At 39.9% G+C, this 24,050-nt stretch overlaps 1 protein-coding gene across 2 annotated transcripts in view; it reads left to right on the forward strand.

The window, feature by feature from the left end:
• Positions 1 to 24,050, forward strand: part of VPS13B (vacuolar protein sorting 13 homolog B) — a 1,996,594-nt gene that overhangs the window by 409,786 nt on the left and 1,562,758 nt on the right. The gene's annotated exons all lie outside the window — the stretch shown is intronic.

Genomic DNA, 24,050 nt, shown 5'->3' on the forward strand with positions numbered 1-24,050 from the left:
GTTGGTGACTGACTGGTGAATATATAAAGCCTTTTGTCGTTGGCTCACCCTAAAAATGTATGCTCTATCTGATTCATGAAAGAAACAATTTGGGTTTCATGTCCCTTTAAAAAAGATAAGGCTATACACTTTTTATGCCTGACACCGCTAGATTCTACACCACCATTGCTTGCTTTCAATCTAGCACCTTATATATATATATCTGTCTGTGACTCGTCTTATCAGAGGATATACATTGTTGTTGTTTTTTTTTATTTTTTTTATTATAAAAAAGAAGCTTGGGTTACAGTGGTGGCACCCATTACTGGAAACTAACATTTTACACTTATTTCTTAAATATTTAAACAACTCATATAATTTTAAAGCAAAGCTCCTGTGTATTTTTATCAGACCAACCTTTGCTTTGAATACATCCTTGTTTTTACACTGGTCAGTGTTAATTGTCTCATAATAAAATGAAAAAAAAAATCTAATCTATATTTTAATTGCATTTGTATGTAGACGTTTTGCAATTCATAACTTTAATTGTAATACAAAACTTTGTAAATGCTAAAAATTAACTAATACTCTTAACTTTTTATATAGTCCATAATTTGGTGGAAAAATATAAGTGTGATTTGTTTAGGACTACAGGGAAATTATTTGGAAATGATGGCTCTATATTCTAATACAGAAATGGATAGAATTTGGATCACTATGTCAGCCCTTTTTTTAAAAAAAAAAAAATGTCTTATTTGACGGCAATGTCTTGCTAAAGGCATTTATGATAAAAATTATGTAAGCAGCTGCTCACTATGGTTATCTAATCTGTTCTTGCAAACTGTCTGGCTCTTAAAGAAACAATAAACACCTTGTAATTACAGGATATTTCTTTTGTGTTGCTACTAAAATTAATATCTTTTTTTACATTAAACATTTTTGATAGCCAAACACCACCTACAATCTGCCTTATCCGGAGGCGTTAATATGGGCTTTAGTCTACAAGACAGCAAGCAGGTTTTATTTTTTGGCCAACTATTGCTGGTGTTGCTGCAGCTTCTACCCTATGGTGTGAGAGTTTATCTGGGCAACTTTCTGAGGATACTGATTGTGAAGAGTTTTTTTAATCAATTGAAACTTTTAAAAATGGCTAAAAAATTTATTTGTGATGCTGTTGTTGATGTTATCAAGATCAGTTGTAAGAATGTGGCACTGGCAGTTTTGACTATGAGGGCCTTAAGGTTGAAATCATGGTCTGCTGACATGGTTTCTTAATCTAGACTTCTTTCTCTTCCTTTTAAAGGAAAGGTGGTATTCTCATTTTTTACAACTAGCTTCCCAGATATTTTATGAGGTCCAGAGATTCTGAGGCAGAGTTTGTGGATGATCTAGTAGTTCCTACTACTAGTTTTGTCTAGCCTACTTTTTTTCTCCTCTTGTTCTGTTATAGAGGGTGCTAGCTAGTATCAAGCAGGAAGTTTTGTCAGTATTACTGATTGCTCCGGCCTGGCCTTGCATTACTTGGTTGACAGATCTGGTACAGATGTCCAGTTGTTCTCTGCTTCACAACCTTCTGTTTCAGGGTCCATATTTCCATCAGGATCTTATATCTCTAAACTTTATGTTTTGTAGATTGGATGCTTCCTTTTAAGGCTGAGAGTTTTTTCCGATTCTGTCATTGATAATTTGGTTCAGGCTCGTAAAGCTGTGATGTTAAAAATTGATCACAAGGTTTGGAAGGATTTTATTTCCGGGTGTATGGAACATGGGTAAAGCTGACACGGTTTTAGGATTCCTAGAATTCTTCAATTTCTTCAAAATGTTTTGGATAAAGGTTTATCTGCTAGTACTTTAAAGGTTTAGATCGCTTCTCTTTCTCTCTTGTTTCACAAGAAAATTGCTAAATTTCCTGATATTCACAATTTTGTTCAGACCGTAGTCAGGATTAAGCCTGTGATTAATCCAATTTCTCTTGGTGTCTTAATTTGGTTTTAAGGGTTTTGAGGATTGAACCTGTAGGAACAGATGAAGAGGCGCCACATAAAACAATATCGTCTGTACTGGGAGTACAGACTAAACACAAGAAAAGCCCAAACGGATGGATACTCACATAGGGAGCGGCACTTAGTAGGTGCCAAACGAAGCAGGCCAGGACCTCAAAAGTTGCCCGACAGACTATCAAACCAAACGGACCAACAACATGAGGCAGGTATCCGTCGTCAGCGATCAGGAAACAGGAATCCCTTGGAAGCCAAACGTCACTGCAACGTATATCGGGAACGCCTATTAGGGGCAGTGGGCCAATAGTAGTGCCTCCGTATAAGTGTAAGAGGTCCCAATACCCAGAAATAATGGGGTACAGCAAGAGCTTAGTGTGTGTGTGTGGGTGGCTTGTTCACATCGCCATTATCCAAATGCTGTGACTGTTTAGGGGTTTTGCAGGTCCTCCTTTTGAACCTACACATAATTTGGATATTCAGCTTTTGTTCTAGAAGTTCTTGTTTCTTTTGGTGATTTATTTTGCTAGAAGAGTTTCTGAATTGTTGGCTCTTTGTTCTAAGCCACCTTATCTTGTTTTTCAAAAGGATAAGGCAGCTCTGAGAAGTAAGTTTGACTTTTTGCCTAAGGTGGTTTATTCTGATAACTTCAATCGTGAGATTGTTAGTACTTCTTTTTGTCCTAATCCAAATAATTCTCCATAATTTGGATGTGGTCAGAGCTTTTTCAGAGCTGGTTCTAGAAAGGGTTAGAAGGCTACTGCTGTGTTTTTGGCCTCTTGGTTTGAAGCTTTTGATTTATAAATATTACTTGTAGTTGGATCAGTCTCCTCCTAAATGGATATCTGCACATTCTACTAGATCAGTTGCTACTTTTTGGGCCTTTAAGAATGAGGCCTCGTTTGATCAAATTGGCAAGGAAGCTACATGGTCTACCTTACATACATTTTCTAAATTCTACCTTTTTGATGTTTTTTCTTTTTCTGAAGCAGCTTTTGTTTGGAAGGTCAGTCAGAAAGCTGTTTCTGGGTATTAAATATTTTGTATTGATTTTTATGCAAAAAAACAAAAACTAAAAACAAACAAAACCATTAATGAATTCTTTAAAAAAATAAAATAATAATAATTAATCATACACTGTATTTGGAATAGTATAAGTCTGATCCCGCCAATAATACTTGTGGACTTCACAGCTTGGGTATTAGTTCTCGGGAATAATGGATCGTAGACTTCTAACCACCTTTGTTTTTTTCTGGCGACAGTTCAAGTATGCACCACTTTTCCTTCTTTTTCCATGCTCTTTTTTGAGATGTAGAAATTTTCAGACCTAAATGACTAATAAATCCTGAAAATATATTACAAAGTTGTTTCACTATCCATAAGTTAGCATTTTATTTAAAAATCTCAAGGTGTTCCCTTTAAGGTGATAGAAAATCCTAGTGTTTGTGAAATGCTAGGACTTACAATTTGAAGAAATAAAGGTGGATTTTCAGTCATGAAATATAAAATACTTCATGCTGAAAGTTCCTTTATTTGTCTGAAGCGTTCGACACGCTGAGCACCTCAGGCAGCCCATGGCAGGACGCTATTTTTCTGTGAGGTGATGCTTCCACCTCTTAGCCAATAGTCTTGTGGGCCAGCTTGCATTATGCCGGATAGCTAGCACGCTATCGGCTAAGATCATTTCACAGCAAAAAAGCGTTCATGAGCTGCCTGAGGCTTGTTCCCCCCCCGGAGGTAATGGCACGTTTTCACATGTCCATTTTTATAGCGCTGGCGCATCTGCAACTACCAGAAGTGTGCTTATGGTGTTGTACATGTTCTGTTGACCGCAGCTCTTCAGGTATGGGATGGCCTGCTCAGCTCTCCGTGGGAACGACTGTCCCTGAAGCTTTACAGCTTCATGTCCTTTTGAGACCCATTCTGGCGTTGTTGGAGGATCCCACCCTTAACGGATGTGGCAAATCTCAGTGTTCTTCTTAGAACGGCTTGCAGTATTAGCTATATGAGGATGAAGTAATCTTCCTATAGCCTTGTTTATTGAGTATCCTTTCCAGTCCTGAGCTGGGAGAACAGGATCCCGGTCCTGCAGGTGTGTCTGTTCTTCTTGGGTGATAACCTATGGGTTGCCTTATATTTCTTTTATCCAGTTAGGATGATTTTTTATTTCAGCTCATATTTATGTATATCCTCGGGAATTTTTCTGGAATCGATGTTCGCGATTTTTGATTGTTCATTTTACTTCTACGGAAGTTTGTTTGGTGTGAGGACATGATAGTCCTATGTTTGTCTGAAGTTTATTCTCCATCTCTGGGGATGTCTATCTGCGACCTTGACAGTATCGACCCTGAGTTTCAGGCTGGTCCTGTTTGGGTTTGTCCCTTCTGTCTTGCTGCCTATTTCAGACACGTGGTGCCTGGCTGGTCCGGTTGGGGCGTCTAGTGTTTCACGTTATTCTTTGTGTTATTACTTGTTTTTCTTTTACAAGTTCAGTTTGAGGCATGGAAGATTGGTTCAGTCCTTGTCAGCCTTTCTTACTGGTCGACTTGGACTCGGTATGGTTCTGCTGCAACACACTCGGGTGTTTCCATTTTTTCATTGGGACTTAGAGTATTTCCTTTCCACATGGGTTGGAAGTCTTGAGGACTTAGGGTCTCCTTGCCGCTGGTTATTGACGGTCTTGCCTTCAGGGGCTCCTCGGAATTTCTTTTCCTGGACTTGTTCCTTTTTGAGTTTCTCTTTGGGATTTCTGGACTTGCCCGTTTCCCTTAGTGGTTTTGCCGCCTTATGGGTGATACAAGGTAGCCTTGTGGTTTGAGGTAGAGTCATCTGATAATCATACTCTCTTAAGGAGGGCCACGTGACTTCCTGCTTTCGTTGTCTCCCTATCAGGGACATTAGGCTGGGTTGTCTCCTTCCCCAAGCTTGGCTTAAGGGTTTTTGCTACCGGGAGTTTTGGGATGCTCAGGATTTGAGATCTGTTGTTCGTACTTGGATCATTTGATCGGTGAACCTCTTTGAGGTTCAGTGTTTCTCCATGTGCAAGATATGTGAGAAGGACTAGCGGCTTTTGGATAGCCTGTGTTGTGCCCACTGTTAAGTGGATGTTTAGCAGTCTGACGATTAGGGTTTGATGTCTCTTTTCAACTGCTCTTACTTGCCTGCAAGTAGTCTTTTTTTCCGAGTCATCCTGGTATGACTGTGGCATGTAGTGTCCACGCATCCGATCTCTTAATATATTGATATTCTGAGCTATCGGTATCTTGAGTGCTCTGTCTTCGGTTGTCCTTAAGGGTGCGTTTGCACTGCTTTAAGAAGAAATTAGTTTTTTTCTCGATTTCAGATTCCCGGTACTAACCTTTGGTCTCTGTACTCTCCGGGATCTGGGCATTGCCTGCCTTGTTTCTCAAGACCGGTTCGGGTATCAGTGAACTTGGTTCGGGTCTCAGGGTTCCTTATTTTATTTGGAACTTGGTGTACCCTATTTAGGGTACTTTTTGGGAATCCTGTTTTTTTTCTTCCTTGTCTTCTCCTATTTTTGGGAGTTTTCGCTACTTGATCCCTTTTCTCTTGTAAGGGGTGGGTTGTTGGGGACCGACTCCTTGGCGGCGGTGCCTCCTGAGCATGTTGGCTCAGTCTAGTCTATTTCTGTGGTCTCTAGCAAGGCTTATGGACTAGCTGCGGGTCAGTGTCCTTTGGGCCTTTTCTTTTTTCAAAGTTCTAGGCTTCCGACAAAGCGGGCTTTTTTGGTGGGGTTGTTGGACTTGTTCCCCTTAGAATTGGGCTGCCTTTTGTACCCTCCCATTTTTGCATTCAGTGTCCTCTATAGCTTTTGTATTGTTTTCCCAAAAGTAATGAATGCAGCTGTGGACTCTTTCCATGTATGAAGAAAAACATAAATTATGCTTACCTGATAATTTTCTTTTCTTCAGATGGAAAGAGTCCACAGCTCCCCGTCCATGTTTTTCTATGTGGCGTCTGTTATTTTTATTCTTCTGGCACATTTTCACCCTGATATTCTTCTACTGTTCCTTGTTCCTCTGTAGAATCACTTAGGGGTGTGGGAGGGGTATTTAAGCCTTTGGCTGTGGTGTCTTTGCCTCCTCCTGGTGGCCAGGTTCTTAATTCCCAAAAGTAATGAATACAGCTGTGGACTCATTCCATCTGAAGAAAATAAAATTATCTGGTAAGCATAATTTGTTTTTTCTCCTCTTGTAAAGTATAGTGATATTTTTCAACCCTTCCAATAAGAATCCTGATAATGATAGTATCAGACATGTAAACATTCATCAAACAATTTATCTGGCAGGTAAAAAGGCCACATTGTAATTTATCATAGCATTGCTTTGTTTTCACCCAGTTTGTTATTATTGAGACTGCAGCTTAATCCTAGATAACCAAAGTAAAAACTGGGCTATCTGAAGGTATCACATTTTCTTACAAGTAGTAGTGATAATAGATCCTCAAGTTCAAATATTGGTTTAAAATGTTTTGCTCAAGTGCATTTTACTCCAAGTTAAAAAGAAGATATATACGTCTCAAACATCAAAGAATGTAAATATCATATCAGTTAACACTAATGCTGGTATCTGTATAATGAAATGGAACCAATTATGAATTCCAACAGGTCATTTTAGGACAGATTAATTTCATTCAGGTGGTGAGAGTTTAAAATCCTGACAATTACTCTTCCTTACCAGTAGGAGGAGGCAATTATTCCCAAACCCCAAGAGTTCTATAAAACCGCTTCCACCTCACATATACTTCTGTCTTTACTTTGCCTCCACTTGAGGTCGTCGAAGATATGCATTTGATTCTTCAGTGTGAAGGTTCTCAGTGTATATTGAGGCCTGGTTTCCCCTCAGAGTACAGTACTGTAATATGGGGTATGGTTTGTGGCTCCTTTTTCACCTTTTGGGAAATCTGTCACAGACTTGTCTTTTGCCGCCTCCTATTGATCTACAATATACTCCTATTCCATAGCCTTTGCTGATATGCTTCAGTACTGGTTTGGTTGTGTACTAGTTGTTTGCTTGTGGATGAGTTGTCTGTTGTTAAGTATGACTTTTTAACATTTAGACACTATAGCCTCTATAGTCTATAGGGCATTTATTATATATATATATATATATATATATATATATATATATATAGCGCCCTGGAACAGAATCTTTACATTATTCCTTCTTTTTGCTGTTTAGTGTGCATTAGGTTTTTTTCACACTTAGTTTTTTTTGCGTGTCGGCCTTTGGGTCTACATGCGTTGGTTTAACACTTGTTGGGTCTGCGCACATCTATTTAGTTCTGTACTTTTTTGCGCCTTTGGCGGGATTACGCACGTCGGGTTAGCAGACATATGTCCTCGGTCTTGCACTTTTCTGGTGTTGGCGCGCTACATTCCTAATAACTGGTTACGTTATTTTATATTGCTGAGCGTTATCTATGCTCCGGATGTAAAGTTTATATGTCTCCTGCTTTTTGTATTTCAGCTTAGCGTGCATTGTACCTGTAAGTTTAAAAAAAAAAAGGCTACTTAAGGAGGGGTAAGTAACCAAGTTACTATTGTTCAAGAGCTTTTTCAGGGGGTTATAGTGTTTATTTCTTTGCTTTGTCAATGCTATAATGGAACTGTCTTATTCTGTCCCTAAATTTACCTTTGAAGCAGACACTGAACACCTTCCTGCTAATATCAAGAGTGTTTACTGTCAAGAAGCTGAGGTCTCTCCTCCAGTTTATGTGACTCATGTTTAAAAATGTTAATTGATTCATAACAACCTAATGCTGCTTCTATCGGTATTTCTGCTCCTTCCCTCTTACAGGGGAAGGCTACTAGTGCTAACTGGAACAAGTTGAAGCAGGCTAAGAAATCTATCCCTACTACCAAATCTGCATGAAGCTGCCGCCCCGATCCAGATGTTCTGGAAGGAGACAGGTTATTCCTTTTTAAGGAGGCTTGTCTTCAGTCTGTTCCAGATCCCTGGGTTCTGAATAGGGTTATCCAATAGGTTTCAGAGCAAGGCCTCCCAAAGGAAGTTTTTTTTTTTCTGTCCAATGTTCCAAGGAATCCCTTAAAGGCTCAAGTTTTTCTCCAGTCAGTTTCAGATCTAGAAAATATGGGGGTGTTTTTACCAGTTCATTTGCAGGAACAGGGGATACAATTTTATTCAAATCTCTCTATTTTCCTAAAAAAGGAAGGTAATTTCAGACCAATCCTGGATCTGAAAGCTCTGTACAAGTTTGTAAGAATTCCTTCTTTCAAAATAGAAACTATTTGGACTATTCTGCCATTTATTCAGAAAAGTCAGTTTATGTCCACAATAGATTTAAAGGATGCTTATCTTCACTTTCCAATGCACCCAGAACATTACCAGTTGATGAGGTTTGCCGTTCTAGACAAGCATTTTCTTCATAAATGGAAAGAGTCCACAGCTGCATTCATTACTTTTGGGAATTCAGAACCTGGCCACGAGGAAGAGGCAAAGACACCCCAGCCAAAGGCTTAAATTCTCCTCATCCCCCAGTCATTCTTTGCCTTTCGTCCCAGGAGGTTGGCAGAGAAGTGTCAGAAGTTTTCTTCTGGAGTCTCTCTTATGGAGAGTAGTACTCTTCGGAATGGGACTGGAGTTTTAAGTAGTCCTGTCAGCCTCTCAGTGAGAGCCTGGATGAAAGTCAGAGTCCGGAGAGGCAGGGAGAGTCTTTCTGCGAAACCATCCTGACTCATTAACTGCTCCACAAGCAATCAGCGTTGACGAGTTTTGATGCCTGCTTTCTTCTCTCAAGTCCATGTCAGAAGCAATGCTACTATCTGTCACACTTAAGTGCCGTGTTCCTGTTCCACGACACTGATTCCAGTAAGATAGTTTCATTTTACTTTCATCATGGATGTATTGTAATTGTAACTGTTTATCCGAGAGGGGCTACTGTCAGGGAGCCAGGAATCAGACTGAGACTAGAAGTGCAAAAATAATCACACCTTTATTAATGGCAAAAAATAATAAAAAGTCCGAAAGTCAAATAACAAGCCAGGAGTCCAAACCAGAGCTGGTAGTCAGACGAGCCGAGTCAGGAGCCAAAGCGAATAGTCAGACGAGTCGGAATCAGGAACAAGGAAAACAGCAGAGTCAGGAACAAGCCAGGAATCAGGAACCAGGAAGGACGTCAGGCAGCCAGGTAATACACAGGAACTCTCACAAACAGGTCTGAGACAACGCAAAGGCAAAGCATACTGAACAGAGGCCCTTTAAATAATAAGTGATGACATCACAATTCCGAGACTGCATCCTGTCTCACATGGATGATGCACACCAGTCTGGCCATAAAAGGAAGTGCAGGAAGTGAGCAGCGTCCCCCACAATGCACCATAGTCAGGAAGAGAGGTGAGTAAAATGGCTGCCAGCAGCACATGGCAAACACAACAGGAAAAAACCCTGACAGCTACAACATTTCGGGGGTAACTTTAACTTAGGGTCTCAGTGAGGCTCCTTTTGTATCTTGGAATCAAGGGTTAATATCTCCTAAGGGGGGTTATTGAACAGGGGGGGTTTAATCATGTTTGTTATGTGATTCTGTCTGCTACTGTGTAGTGATACTTCGGCTCATGGGTATATTTGGAACATAACGGCCTATGTCGAATGACGCAGCCTTTACGGTCAGGTGCACTTTTCTTTCATGTAATTAGCAAGAGTCCATGAGCTAGTGACGTATGGGATATACATTCCTACCAGGAGGGGCAAAGTTTCCCAAACCTCAAAATGCCTATAAATACACCCCTCACCACACCCACAAATCAGTTTTACAAACTTTGCCTCCTATGGAGGTGGTGAAGTAAGTTTGTGCTAGATTCTTCGTTGATATGCGCTTCGCAGCAGGCTGGAGCCCGGTTTTCCTCTCAGTGTGCAGTGAATGTCAGAGGGATGTGAAGAGAGTATTGCCTATTTGAATTCAATGATCTCCTTCTACGGGGTCTATTTCATAGGTTCTCTGTTATCGGTCGTAGAGATTCATCTCTTACCTCCCTTTTCAGATCGACGATATACTCTTATATATACCATTACTTCTACTGATTCTCGTTTCAGTACTGGTTTGGCTTTCTACTACACGTAGATGAGTGTCCTGGGGTAAGTAAGTCTTATTTTTGTGACACTCTAAGCTATGGTTGGGCACTTTTATATAAAGTTCTAAATATATGTGTTTAAACATTTATTTGCCTTGATTCAGGATGTTCAATATTCCTTATTTCAGACAGTCAGTTTCATTATTTGGGATAATGCATATGAATAATCAATTTTTCTTACCTTAAAATTTGACTTTTTTCCTGTGGGCTGTTAGGCTCGCGGGGGCTGAAAATGCTTCTTTTTATTGCGTCATTTTTGGCGCTGACTTTTTTGGTGCAAAAATTTTCTTTGTCATTTCCGGCGTCATACTTGTCGCCGGAAGTTGCGTCATTTTTTTGACGTTTTTTTGCGCCAAAAATGTCGGCGTCACCAGATGTGGCGTCATTTTTGGCGCTTAAAGCATTTAGGCGCCAAATAATGTGGGCGTCTTTTTTGGCGCCAAAAAATATGGGCGTCATTATTGTCTCCACATTATTTAAGTCTCATTGCTTATTTGCTTCTGGTTGCTAGAAGCTTGTTCATTGGCATTTTTTCCCATTCCTGAAACTGTCATTTAAGGAATTTGATCAATTTTGCTTTATATGTTGTTTTTTCTATTTACATATTGTAAGATGTCTCAGATTGACCCTGAATCAGAAGATACTTCTGGAAGATTGCTGCCTAATGCTGGATCTACCAAAGTTAAGTGTATTTGTTGTAAACTTGTGGTGACTGTTTCTCCGGCTGTTGTTTGTAATGAATGTCATGACAAACTTGTTAATGCAGATAATATTTCCTTTAGTAATGTTCCATTACCTGTTGCTGTTCCATCAACATCTAATATTCAGGGTGTTCCTGTTAACATAAGAGATTTTGTTTCTAAATCTATTAAGAAGGCTATGTCTGTTATTCCTCCTTCCAGTAAACGTAAAAGATCTTTTAAAACTTCTCATTTTTCAGATGAGTTTTTAAATGAACATCATCATTCTGATTCTGTTTCTGATACTGATTTTTCTGTTTCAGAGGATTCTGTTTCAGAGGTTGATACTGATAAATCTTCATATTTATTCAAAATGGAATTTATTCGTTCTTTACTTAAAGAAGTCTTAATTGCATTAGAAATAGAGGAATCTGGTCCTCTTGATACTAAATCTAAACGTTTGAATACGGTTTTTAAACCTCCTGTAGTTATTCCGGAGGTTTTTCCCGTCCCTGATGCTATTTCTGAAGTAATTTCCAGGGAATGGAATAATTTGGGTAATTCATTTACTCCTCCTAAACGGTTTAAGCAATTATATCCTGTGCCATCTGACAGATTAGAGTTTTGGGACAAAATCCCTAAGGTTGATGGGGCTATCTCTACTCTTGCTAAACGTACTACTATTCCTACGGCAGATAGTACTTCCTTTTAGGATCCTTTAGATAGGAAAATTGAATCCTTTCTAAGAAAAGCTTACTTATGTTCAGGTAATCTTCTTAGACCTGCTATATCTTTGGCGGATGTTGCTGCAGCCTCAACTTTCTGGTTGGAAGCTTTAGCACAACAAGTAACAGATCATAATACTCATAGCATTGTTAATCTCCTTCAACATGCTAATAACTTTATTTGTGATGCCATCTTTGATATCATTAGGGTTGATGTCAGGTATATGTCTTTAGCTATTTTAGCTAGAAGAGCTTTATGGCTTAAAACTTGGAATGCTGATATGTCTTCTAAGTCAACTTTGCTTTCCCTTTCTTTCCAGGGTAATAAATTGTTTGGTTCACAGTTGGATTCTATTATTTCAACTGTTACTGGGGGGAAAGGAACTTTTTCACCACAGGATAAAAAATCTAAAGGTAAATTTAGGTCTGCTAATCGTTTTCGTTCCTTTTTTCACAATAAGGAACAAAAACCTGATCCTTCCCCTACAGGAGCAGTATCAGTTTGGAAACCATCTCCAGTCTGGAATAAATCCAAGCCTTTTAGAAAGCCAAAGTCAGCTCCCAAGTCCACATGAAGGTGCGGCCCTCATTCCAGCCCAGCTGGTAGGGGGCAGATTACGATTTTTCAAAGAAATTTGGATCAATTCGATTCACAATCTTTGGATTCAGAATATTGTTTCACAAGGGTACAGAATAGGCTTCAAGATAAGGCCTCCTGGAAGAAGATTTTTTCTTTCCCGTGTCCCAATAAATCCAGTGAAAGCTCAAGCATTTCTGAAATGTGTTTCAGATCTAGAGTTGGCTGGAGTAATTGTGCCAGTTCCAGTTTTGGAACAGGGGCTGGGGTTTTACTCAAATCTCTTCATTGTACCAAAGAAGGAGAATTCCTTCAGACCAGTTCTGGATCTAAAAATATTGAATCGTTATGTAAGGATACCAACATTCAAAATGGTAACTATAAGGACTATTCTGCCTTTTGTTCAGCAAGGGCATTATATGTCCACAATAGATTTACAAGCTGCATATCTGCATATTCCGATTCATCCAGATCACTATCAGTTTCTGAGATTCTCTTTTCTAGACAAGCATTACCAGTTTGTGGCTCTGCCGTTTGGCCTAGCGACAGCTCCAAGGATTTTTAAAAAGGTTCTCGGTGCCCTTCTATCTGTAATCAGAGAACAGGGTATTGTGGTATTTCCTTATTTGGACGATATCTTGGTACTTGCTCAGTCTTCACATTTAGCAGAATCTCATACGAATCGACTTGTATCGTTTCTTCGAGAACATGGTTGGAGGATCAAATTACCAAAGAGTTAGTTGATTCCTCAGACAAGGGTAACCTTTTTAGGTTTCTAGATAGATTCAGTGTCCATGACTTTGTCACTGACGGACAAGAGACGTCTGAAATTGGTTTCAGCTTGTCGAAACCTTCAGTCTCAATTATTCCCTTCAGTAGCCTTATGCATGGAAATTCTAGGTCTTATGACTGCTGCATTGGACGCGATCCCCTTTGCTCGTTTTCACATGCGACCTCTTCAGCTCTGTATGCTGAACCAGTGGTGCAGGGATTATACAAAGATATTACAATTAATATCTTTAAAACCGATTGTACGACACTCTCTGACGCGGTGGACAGACCACCATTGTTTAGTTCAGGGGGCTTCTTTTGTTCTTCCGACCTGGACTGTGATCTCAACAGATGCAAGTCTGACAGGTTGGGGAGCTGTATGGGGGTCTCTGACAGCACAAGGGGTTTGGGAATCTCAGGAGGCGAGATTACCAATCAACATTTTGGAACTCCGTGCGATTTTCAGAGCTCTTCAGTCGTGGCCTCTTCTAAAGAGAGAGTCGTTCATTTGTTTTCAGACGGACAATGTCACAACCATGGCATATGTCAATCATCAAGGAGGGACTCACAGTCCTCTGGCTATGAAAGAAGTATCTCGAATACTTGTATGGGCGGAATCCAGCTCCTGTCTAATTTCTGCGGTTCATATCCCAGGTATAGACAATTGGGAAGCGGATTATCTCAGTCGCCAAACACTACATCCGGGCGAATGGTCTCTTCACCCAGAGGTATTTCGTCAGATTGTCCAAATGTGGGGACTTCCAGTAATAGATCTGATGGCTTCTCATCAAAACAAGAAGCTTCCCAGGTATCTGTCCAGATCCAGGGATCCTCAGGCAGAAGCAGTGGATGCATTGTCACTTCCTTGGAAGTATCATCCTGCCTATATCTTTCCGCCTCTAGTTCTTCTTCCAAGAGTGATTTCCAAGATTCTAAAGGAGCATTCGTTTGTTCTGCTGGTGGCTCCAGCATGGTCTCACAGGTTTTGGTATGCGGATCTTGTCCGGATGGCTACTTGCCAACCGTGGACTCTTCCGTTAAGACCAGACCTTCTATCGCAAGGTCCTTTTTTCCATCAGGATCTCAAATCCTTAAATTTGAAGGTATGGAGATTGAATGCTTGATTCTCAGTCATAGAGGTTTCTCTGAATCCGTAATTAATACTATGTTACAGGCTCGTAAATCTGTATCTAGGAATATATATTATCGAGTCTGGAAGGCTTACATTTCTTGGTGTTCTTCTCATCATTTTTCTTGGCATTCTTTTAGAATTCCTAGAATTTTACAGTTTCTTCAGGATGGTTTGGATAAAGGTTTGTCTGCAAGTTCCTTGAAAGGACAAATCTCTGCTCTTTCTGTTCTTTTTCACAGAAAGATTGCTAATCTTCCTGATATTAATTGTTTTGTTCAGGCTCTGGTTTGTATAAAACCTGTCATTAAGTCAATTTCTCCTCCTTGGAGTTTGAATTTGGTTCTGGGGGCTCTTCAAGCTCCTCCGTTTGAACCTATGCATTTGCTGGATATTAAATTACTTTCTTGGAAAGTTTTGTTTCTTTTGGCCATCTCTTCTGCTAGAAGAGTTTCTGAATTATCTGCTCTTTCTTGTGAGTCTCCTTTTCTGATTTTTCATCAGGATAAGGCGGTGTTGCGAACTTCATTTAAATTTTTACCTAAGGTTGTGAATTCTAACAACATTAGTAGAGAAATTGTGGTTCCTTCATTGTGTCCTAATCCTAAGAACGCTAAGGAAAGATCGTTGCATTCTTTGGATGTAGTTAGAGCTTTGAAATATTATGTTGAAGCTACTAAAGATTTCCGAAAGACTTCTAGTCTATTTGTTATCTTTTCTGGTTCTAGGAAAGGTCAGAAGGCTTCTGCCATTTCTTTGGCATCTTGGTTAAAGTCTTTGATCCATCATGCTTATGTTGAGTCGGGTAGAACTCCGCCTCAAAGGATTACAGCTCATTCGACTAGGTCAGTCTCTACTTCCTGGGCATTTAGGAATGAAGCTTCGGTTGATCAGATTTGCAAAGCAGCAACTTGGTCTTCTTTGCATACTTTTACTAAATTCTATCATTTTGATGTGTTTTCTTCTTCTGAAGCAGTCTTTGGTAGAAAAGTACTTCAGCCAGCTGTTTCAGTTTGATTCTTCTGCTTATAATTTCAGTTTTTTTCATTATATGATTTAAACTTTGTTTTGGGGTGTGGATTATTTTTCAGTGGAATTGGCTGTCTTTATTTTATCCCTCCCTTTCTAGTGACTCTTGCGTGGAAGTTCCACATATTGGGTATTCATTATCCCATACGTCACTAGCTCATAGACTCTTGCTAATTCATGAAAGAAAACATAATTTATGTAAGAACTTACCTGATAAATTAATTTCTTTCATGTTAGCAAGAGTCCATGAGGCCCACCCTTTTTTGAGGTGGTTATGATTTTTTTGTATAAAGCACAATTATTCCAATTCCTTATTTTTTATGCTTTCGCACTTTTTTCTTATCACCCCACTTCTTGGCTATTCGTTAAACTGATTTGTGGGTGTGGTGAGGGGTGTATTTATAGGCATTTTGAGGTTTGGGAAACTTTGCCCCTCCTGGTAGGAATGTATATCCCATACGTCACTAGCTCATGGACTCTTGCTAATATGAAAGAAATGAATTTATCAGGTAAGTTCTTACATAAATTATGTTTTTTATGGACTGTGCGGTTTACCTTGTGACCGGGCATGGTCACGTTTTTGGCTCTATATTTCTGCATTCTTGACCGTGTGGCGACGGAGAAATTGTGGTTCACAGGAGGTGGTGAGTGCTCCAGCCTGGGGGTGTAAGGTGCCGTTTAGAATCTGCACCTCCCGGGAGTGTGCTTATGATACTGTCTGTGTTCTGTTAACCGGGGCTCATCAGGCGTAGGATCGCCTGGTCCAGTTCAGCCCTCCGGGGGAGCGACTGTCCTTGAGGCCTCAGGGGGTCAACCTTCGGTCAGGGGTCTTCATTTGTCCCGATGGAAGTATGTTGCACTTTTTGTTACAGACTGGCGCGCCTTTGTGTTTTACTGAGGCACGTTTTGGCGTTGCTGGAGGATCCCGCTCTTAATGGTCTGGGAAATCTCAGTCCTCCTCTTCGAATGGCTTGCATGATTAGACATAAGGGATGAAGTAATCTTCTTATAGTCTTTATTTTTTTGAGTATCCTTTCCAGTTTTCTTTGGAAGACTAAGATTCCTGTTGGGCTGGTCCTGCAGGTGTGTCCGTTCTTCCTGGGCAATAGCCTACGAGCTGCCTTATCTTTTATTTTAATCCAGGATGGAGGATTTAGGTCCTCATTTTGTTTTGTTTAAAGCTCATGTTGTAATATTTCCTTCGGGAACTTTCTTCTCTGGAATTGATACTCGCAATCTGTGGTTGCACTGTTTACCTATACAAAATTTTGTTCAAAGAGTGAAGACATGCTAGTCCTATGTTTGTTTGTCTGTCTGTCGTTTATCCCTTCATCTCGGGGGAGACTCTTTGTGACCTTGACAGTGCTGGGGCCCTTAGGTTTCAGGGTGGTCCTGACTGGGTACACATCCTTCTGTCTTTGAGACCTAGCTCAGACATGTGGCGCCTTTTATGCCAGGCTGGTTCGGTGAGGGCGCTGAGTGCTCACACTGTGATTTGTGTTGTTTTCCTTGTTTTATTTTACAAGTTTCAGCTAGCATTCTGAGAGGACTTTATGGTTCATGGTTTGCTTAGGGGCATGGGGGATTGAGTTCAGTCCTCATTAGCCTCTCAATCTAGTCATCCGGGACTCCGTTGAGATCGGCATTGACATACTTAGTTGTTTTCTGTTTTTTTGTGGGAACTAGAGTGGTTCCTTCCCTTTGTGGGTTGGAGATTTGGAGGATTTAGGTCCTCATACTGCCGGTTCTTGGCAGCCTTGCCTTTTCAAGGTCTCTTGGGAGTGTCCTTTTAGGACTTGTTCCTTTTAGAGGTTTTCTTTCTTTGGGTCAAGATTTTCTGGACTTCGTCCCTTTTTTTTCTGGTGGCTTTGGCCATTTAATTTAGGAAGTGAGGGCTGTGCGACTTTGTATACTTCCGGGAGTTAGTTGTCTCCTTATCAGGCATGATAGGCGGTGTTGTCTCCTTTTCCAAGATTTGCTTCAGGGATTTTTTCTACCATGGTTCGGGATGCTCTGCATTCTTTTTCCTTGGGTGTGGTCCTCCAGAAAGTTAATCAGACAGGATTATGGAGACTGGCCTTTCTTCTACTCTCTCTTCTGGTGACTCTGTTCTCATTATCATTCCCTTAGTCTTGGACTTTGTGCGCATTGTCCTTGGAGTCTTTGGGTCCTAGAGGAATTGCGTGACTTTGTCATGGCCTAGCATCTTGTTGGGGGGGGTGTTGACCTCCTGCTAAGGGTGTTCTCTTGGGCTGGGTATTACGAGTGAGTCCTGTATCCGTTATCCGGGTTAGCCCAGTTATCATTCCCTGTGAGGTCTGATTTATTCAGATGGGGTATCTTGTGTTCCCTGGGCGTTCATTTTATGACAATTCTGGGTCCAGGGTTCTTGTCTTGGATCCTTCTTGGATGTCTGGAGACTTATGATCCTGGGACTGGTTTGGGACGACCCAGTTTTTTTCAGGGAGACTATGTTATGACATAGAGGCTAGCTCATTGGGCTTGTAAACAACAAATGTTGCCTTGCGGTTAGCTTTGTGGCCTTGCAACACAAGGGTTGTTGGTTCAAATACAGCTGCGGCGCTGGATGTCCAGTTTAGGCCAGGATTCAAATCCACCTTCGGGTACTGGTTATAAACTTTAAGGCCTGCCTTGTCCTTCGGTTGGAGTGTGCTCCTTTTCATGGGGAGTTTTCCTCTGTGTGTACGAGGTTGGAACAGGTGGCTTTATTTCTGTTAGGGGCAGCAGTCTGCTGCTCCGTGGGTTGCTCTGTTCCAACTGTTGGAAATTGAAGTCTTATAGTAGAGACTGTCTAAGAGAGTTGTGACAGGTCTTCCTAAGGATCTAATCCACTTTCTCTGTACCAGGTCCTAGGGGGGTTCTCCTTGGGAGTACTTTTTTCTTGGAGGAGCGGATTGGGTTGGCAACCGAGCTCTGTTGGGGTGGGTGAGTCCCTCCATTCTTCCATTCCCTGGGGACTTGTGGTTGGGGTCTTTCTGTTCCCCCTGTCTATCAGACTTGCCTGTCGCTTGGGCTGGTCCAATGTTTGGAGCAGGATCTGAGATCTGTTGCTCTGATACTTTGTCCTCTGGTCATTCGAGGTACGGTGAGCATTTTTTAGGTTTCTGCTTTTCTCCACGTTAAGATCTGTGGGATGGACTGGCGGCTTTTGGATAGCCTGCGACGTTATCCACTGGCTAGTGGATGCTTAGCAGACTGAATGATCCTATCTGCAGCTGCCCTGCAAGTATTCAAGTTTCAGAGTCATTTTTAGATAACTGCACATTAGATGTTCATCTATCTGAGCTTGCTGCACGAGGTTTTGGTTTTGAAAAGATTTTTGGAGCTACCTTTTGCGACTTGGGGACCTTCGTCTTCAGTTGCTTTTTAGAGTGCGGTTGCACTTTGTTAGAGGAAGATTCTTTTCTCTGTTTCAGACTCTCGGCCTTAGCCCGTGATTTCTGTATCTCTGTGGTCTGGGCATGGCCCCCCTTGTTTCTACGAGACCGGTTGGGTCTCTGTTAGCCTGACCCAGTTTCTCAGGTTTTTGCTCTGTGTTTTTAATTAGGACTCTTTGTGCCCTAAAAAGAATATGGTAGTCTGTTCCCTTTCTCTAGTAAGGGGTGTGTTGTTTGGAGACTGGCTGCTGGGCAACGGTGTCTCCTGGAGGCTGATTGACTCAGTTGAGTCTAGTTTCCTGGGGTCTCTAGCATGGGTTGTGAACTATCTGCGGGTCAGTGTCCTTGGGCCTTTTCTTTTTTTCAAAGTTTTTCTCGACTTCGGACGAAGCAGGATTTTGTGGGTAGGGGTTTTCTTCATGCCTGGTGCCCTCAGAATGGGCCGCCTTTTGTACCCTTCCGTTTTAGCATTCAGTGTCCTCTATAGCTTGGGTATTGTTTTCCCAAAAGTAATGAATGCAGCTGTGGACTCTCTCCATTTATGAAGAAAAAAATAAATTATGCTTACCTGATAATTTTCTTTTCTTAAGATGGAAAGAGTCCACAGCTCCCCGCCCGTGTTTTTTTGTGGTGCGGCCATAATTTTTGTTCTTCTGGCACCTTTACACCCTGATATTTTCTTCTACTGTTCCTTGTTCCTCGGCAGAATGACTGGGGGATGAGGGAAGTGGGGGGGAATATTTAAGCCTTTGGCTCCTCCTGAATTCCCAAATGTAATGAATGCAGCTGTTGACTCTTTCCATCTGAAGAAAAGAAAATTCAAGCTCCATCTTTATCTTTAGCAGAATTCCATACCAACAGACTGTTGTTGTTTCTTCACCTACTATTAGTTCTTAGACATAGATGTTTCTCTGATTCAGTGTTTGAAATCTTAATTTGGCGTCGTAAGACTGTAACTATTTATCATAAGGTCTGGAAGGCCTTTTTTTCTTGGTGTTATAGATCATAATTTTTCCTGGCATTCTTTTATAATTGCTAGAATTTTGCAGTTCTTACGGGATTACCTGGATAAGGGCCTATCTGCCAGTTCATCCAAAGGGGCAGATTTCTGCTCTTTCAGTTTTATTTCATAGGAAAATTGCTTATCTTCCTGATATTCGTGGTTTTGTTCAGGTTTTAGCCCGTATTAAGCCTGTGATCAAGCTAATTTCTCCTCCATGGAATCTTAGCATGGTGTTAAGTGTTTTTCTGTTTAATCCCTTTGAACCTATGCATAATGTGGATATTAAACTGCTTTCTTGGAATGTTTTATTCCTTTTGGCTATCTCTTCTGTTAGAAGAGTTTCAGAGTTATCTGTTCTTTCTTGTGATCCTCCTTAGTTTGTTTTTCATAAGGAAAAGGCGGTTTTACACACTACCTTTGATTTTTTTGCCTAACATTGTTTTAATTGTTGTCCCTTATTTGTGTCCTAATCCTAAAAAAGGCTTCAGAGAGATCTTTGCATAATTTGGATGTTGTTAAAGCATTGAAATATGATATTGCTGTCTAGACAGACTTCTAATTTATTAATTCACTTTCTTTCATGTAATTGGCAAGAGTCCATGAGCTAGTGATGTATGGGATATACATTCCTACCAAGAGGGGGCAAAGTTTCCCAAACCTCAAAATGCCTATAAATACACCTCCCACCACACCCACAACTCAGTTTTACAAACTTTGCCTCCTATGGAGGTGGTGAAGTAAGTTTATGCTTAGTTTTTATGATTTTCTTCTATGATAAACGCTTCTAAGCATTTTGAAGCCCAATTCCTCTCAGAGAACAGTGTTTGTCAGAGGAATGGGAAGAGAGTATCGCCTATTGATTTTATGGTTTCTCTCACGTGAAATCATTTCAAGGGTTCTCTGTTATTGGTCGTAGGGATTCATCCCCTACTTCCCTTTTCAGATCGACAATATACTCTTATATACCATTACCTCTGCTGTTAGTTTTCAGTACTGGTTTGGCTATCTGCTATATGTGGATAGGTGTCTTTCAGTATGTATGTATCATTATTTAAGACACTATCAGCTATGGTTTGGCGCTTTATGTTTTAATATAAAGTTTTAAATATATGTTTTTTACTTATATTTGCCATGAGTCGGGTCTATGTATATTTCTCTTTTGCAGTCTAAACAGTTTCAGTATAGGAATAATGTTTGTGAAGTTTTATTTCTTACCTGGGGTTCAGTCTTTTTCTAATTTGACTTGTTTCTCAATTTTTTTCGCGGGCTCGCGAGCATGCAAAATGGTGTTAGTTATTGCGTCATTCTTGGCGTGAAATTTTTTTTGCACAAATTTCATCATTTCTTGCATCTTTGTTGACGCTAGTTGTTTTGGTATGAAGTTGTGTTTGTTATGACGCAAGTTGCGTCATTTCCTGGTGTTAGTTTTGCACCAAAAAATTGTTTAACTTCCTTTTGCGTAATGCGTCATTCTTGGCGACAAAATTGAGTTATTTTACCCCTCTATTGCTCACTGTTTTCATGAATTTTTGAAAACTATTATGCCTGATTTTTTATTTTATTTTTGTTTAAAAAAACAACAACAACAAAAAAAACAACCTATCTTTATTTTCCTATCTACTGAAACTGTTACATTGTGGAAATTGAATATTTTGGCTAATGTTATTTCTTCTTTTTCTGTTACATTTTGCGAGATATCTCATTCTGATCCTGACTCTTATATTACTGTAGAAACTATGATGCCCTGAAACACAATTCTACAAAGCTAAGTGTGTTCTTTTTATTATTAAGCTGTTGTTATTTTCTTCAGCTCAATTTATTTTATGATTAAAATGTTTCTACATGTACAATGACATTTACTGTTTTTACTTATTCAGTTCATGTACTTGATTTAATCTGCAAACATCACATGTTATTGCTTTTATCATAAAGGTTATGACTGCTATTATGCCTTTAAGTAAACTTATGAGGTATTTTCAAAATTGTTATAGGGAATATAAATTTTAATGCTAAAGGGCCCGTTTTTTAAAAAATTTGATTAAAAACAGGGGCACTTTAATTCATAAAAATTTACATTTCACTCGTGTTGTGAAAAAATACTTACTTTTTAATCTTGACAGCCACTCCAGCTTCCTCCTCCCGTCGCAATGCCTTTTCCTGGGTCTAAAATGAGGAATCTGGCTTCCTCCAATCACGGCATTGAATCAGACACTGATTCCCTTGGGGGGAAGCCGTGATTAGAGGATGACCGATCCATCATTTCTGACGTCAGAAATGGCTTTCAAACACCGGGGGAAGCTGGAGCGGCTGTCAAGTTTAAAAGGTAAGTTTTTTTTCACAACACTCGTGAGATGTAAATTTTTATGAATTAAAGTGCCCCTGTTTTTAATCAAATTTTTAAAAACCGGGCCCTTTAGCATCAAAATGTACATTCACTTTAAGATGTAATTAATTTTGTTCTGACCGACAGCATATTTAAGTTTATTCTACTGATGAAGGTTTTCTTTGGCTTAAAGGATCCTGTATCAGAGACAGTTTTATTAAAAATTATCCTTATTTTTCATTTGAACATTATTTGTTCTTTGTTAAGGAAAATTTGTCATTATTAGCTTTTAGGAGCCTAGTCCTCCTATTAACTATGTTATTTTAAAATCTGGATTTTAAGGGCTCCATGTACTAAGCAGTCAGCGAGCTACCCGCAACAAATCTCGCGTCAAAACTCGCAAACTGATATGTACAAAGCCGTCAATTATGTTAAAACTCACATCTTTAAAATTGCGAGCGTACTTATCCGCCAAACCTCGCTACCTCTCCATTTTTCACTGTAATTAGACACATTTGACCACCAACTCGCCAAAAACGAATGTACTAAAAAATCTATTTGTCCACTCGCGTCAATCTCCGCCCCCACCTCGTTATTTTTGCCTCGCCACCTTTTAGGTGGTGGGCAAGGTACAAAACAATAGGAAAGTCACTCTAGACGCGAGTCTAGACATATATAAAAGGCAGTAATATCAGCATTGTACTTACATTGTTCATTTCAGCAGCTATGGAGAGAATTCTGTATTTGTTTATTCTCTGTGTGATGCAAATCCGGGCTAGAAGACATGAGATGAGAAAAGTGAGGATTCTTGGATTTTGAAGCGGTTTCAGATCCAGATGAAGCCATATCGAATTTGTAATTAAAGATCACAAAAAATAACGCTCTGTAATCACTCTCCCAAAATTTTGGAACAATAATAAAGTTGTTTACAAAAGTTGTACTTTTATAGGAACAAAATTCTATTCCCGCGACTACTATGACGTTTGTGACACCTTGCATGTCACGTGTTAACAATTGGCCAGACAATTCAACTGAAAGTTAAGTACATCAGCTTAGTCGCGGCGAGCGAGGCGTCAAATTTATCAATATTCCGCCACTGCTCGCGGCGGGCTAGAAGTGTCTATTTATTGTGGGATTATTAGTACATAGCAACAGCAGACACCATTTCGCCCGCGGCGAGTAATGGCGAGTTTAGCCGCGTCTACAATGACGGATGAATTGACGGCTTAGTACATGGAGCCCTAAGATTTTATTTTGCTCCTGAGGGTTTTTCCTATTCAAGATACTGTCTGTATTATGTTCTAAAGAATGGTTTATCCTGATTCCCTTTTGGGGCTGTACTACTATTTCTTTCTTTTTTTTTTAATATTTTATTTATAACCAACAAATGGTACAGTGGTAAGAAGACAAAACAAAAATACACCACACAGGGTGTAATAAAGTAACATAAAACTGATAAGGTTATATGATACAGTAGCACATATCAACGCAGAATTGTCAGATATAACAGTATACAAGGCTCATAATGTATTAGGATTTACACATGACTGATATGAATTAGAGAATGCGCTAGCATAGATATTCACTAGTACCACAATGCTGGGGGTTTATCTTTTTTAACCTAACATAATCAAACCTAACTTAAAATATAACATTACCTATGGAAAACTAAACTAAACATAATAGGGTAGGCCCAGAAGTAAGTGAACCATTATCTTCTTGGGAAGAAGAGCCGAATAAGTCAGTATCAAGGTAAATAAGTGATATGTGTGAATATATTTATTACATATCAATGTGGAGTTTATATGCTTGTACTAATTTGTACTGAAGGCATGAGATACCTCCACCTGGGGTAGTGTTAGGGGTGGATACCTGAATATCAGCTAGAGTATACTATTGAGCAAGTTACCCCCAGTAGGCAATCATATGCATTCCAATGGAGTATGTTAGACAGCAATGTGAGTCTAATAAACAGTATATTCACTATTTTAATAGATATAAGGTTCAAAACCTATGTGTATGTAGGGCTTTAACTTCAGGACTCGATGCATGTTACCATTGCATTAGGCATGTGGCGTGAGTATACCAAATAGCGATTTACTGCAGCATTGTTCTCTCCTTAATGACCCGATCAGTGAGTATAATAGGAGGAGCAACCTGGCAATTGATAGGATATAACATTAACATTAAGTGGGTTGCATCAAGGGACAGTGAGTCCACTATCTGTGTATTTATAAAGCTCTAAACCTGCATACCTGAGACACACCGGGCCTCAACATTAATTAAATGGGGGGAACAAACACAGAAAACAAAAACAAGACCTTAA

The sequence above is a fragment of the Bombina bombina genome, chromosome 5 (assembly GCF_027579735.1).
Source record: "Bombina bombina isolate aBomBom1 chromosome 5, aBomBom1.pri, whole genome shotgun sequence".
Taxonomy (NCBI): domain Eukaryota; kingdom Metazoa; phylum Chordata; class Amphibia; order Anura; family Bombinatoridae; genus Bombina; species Bombina bombina.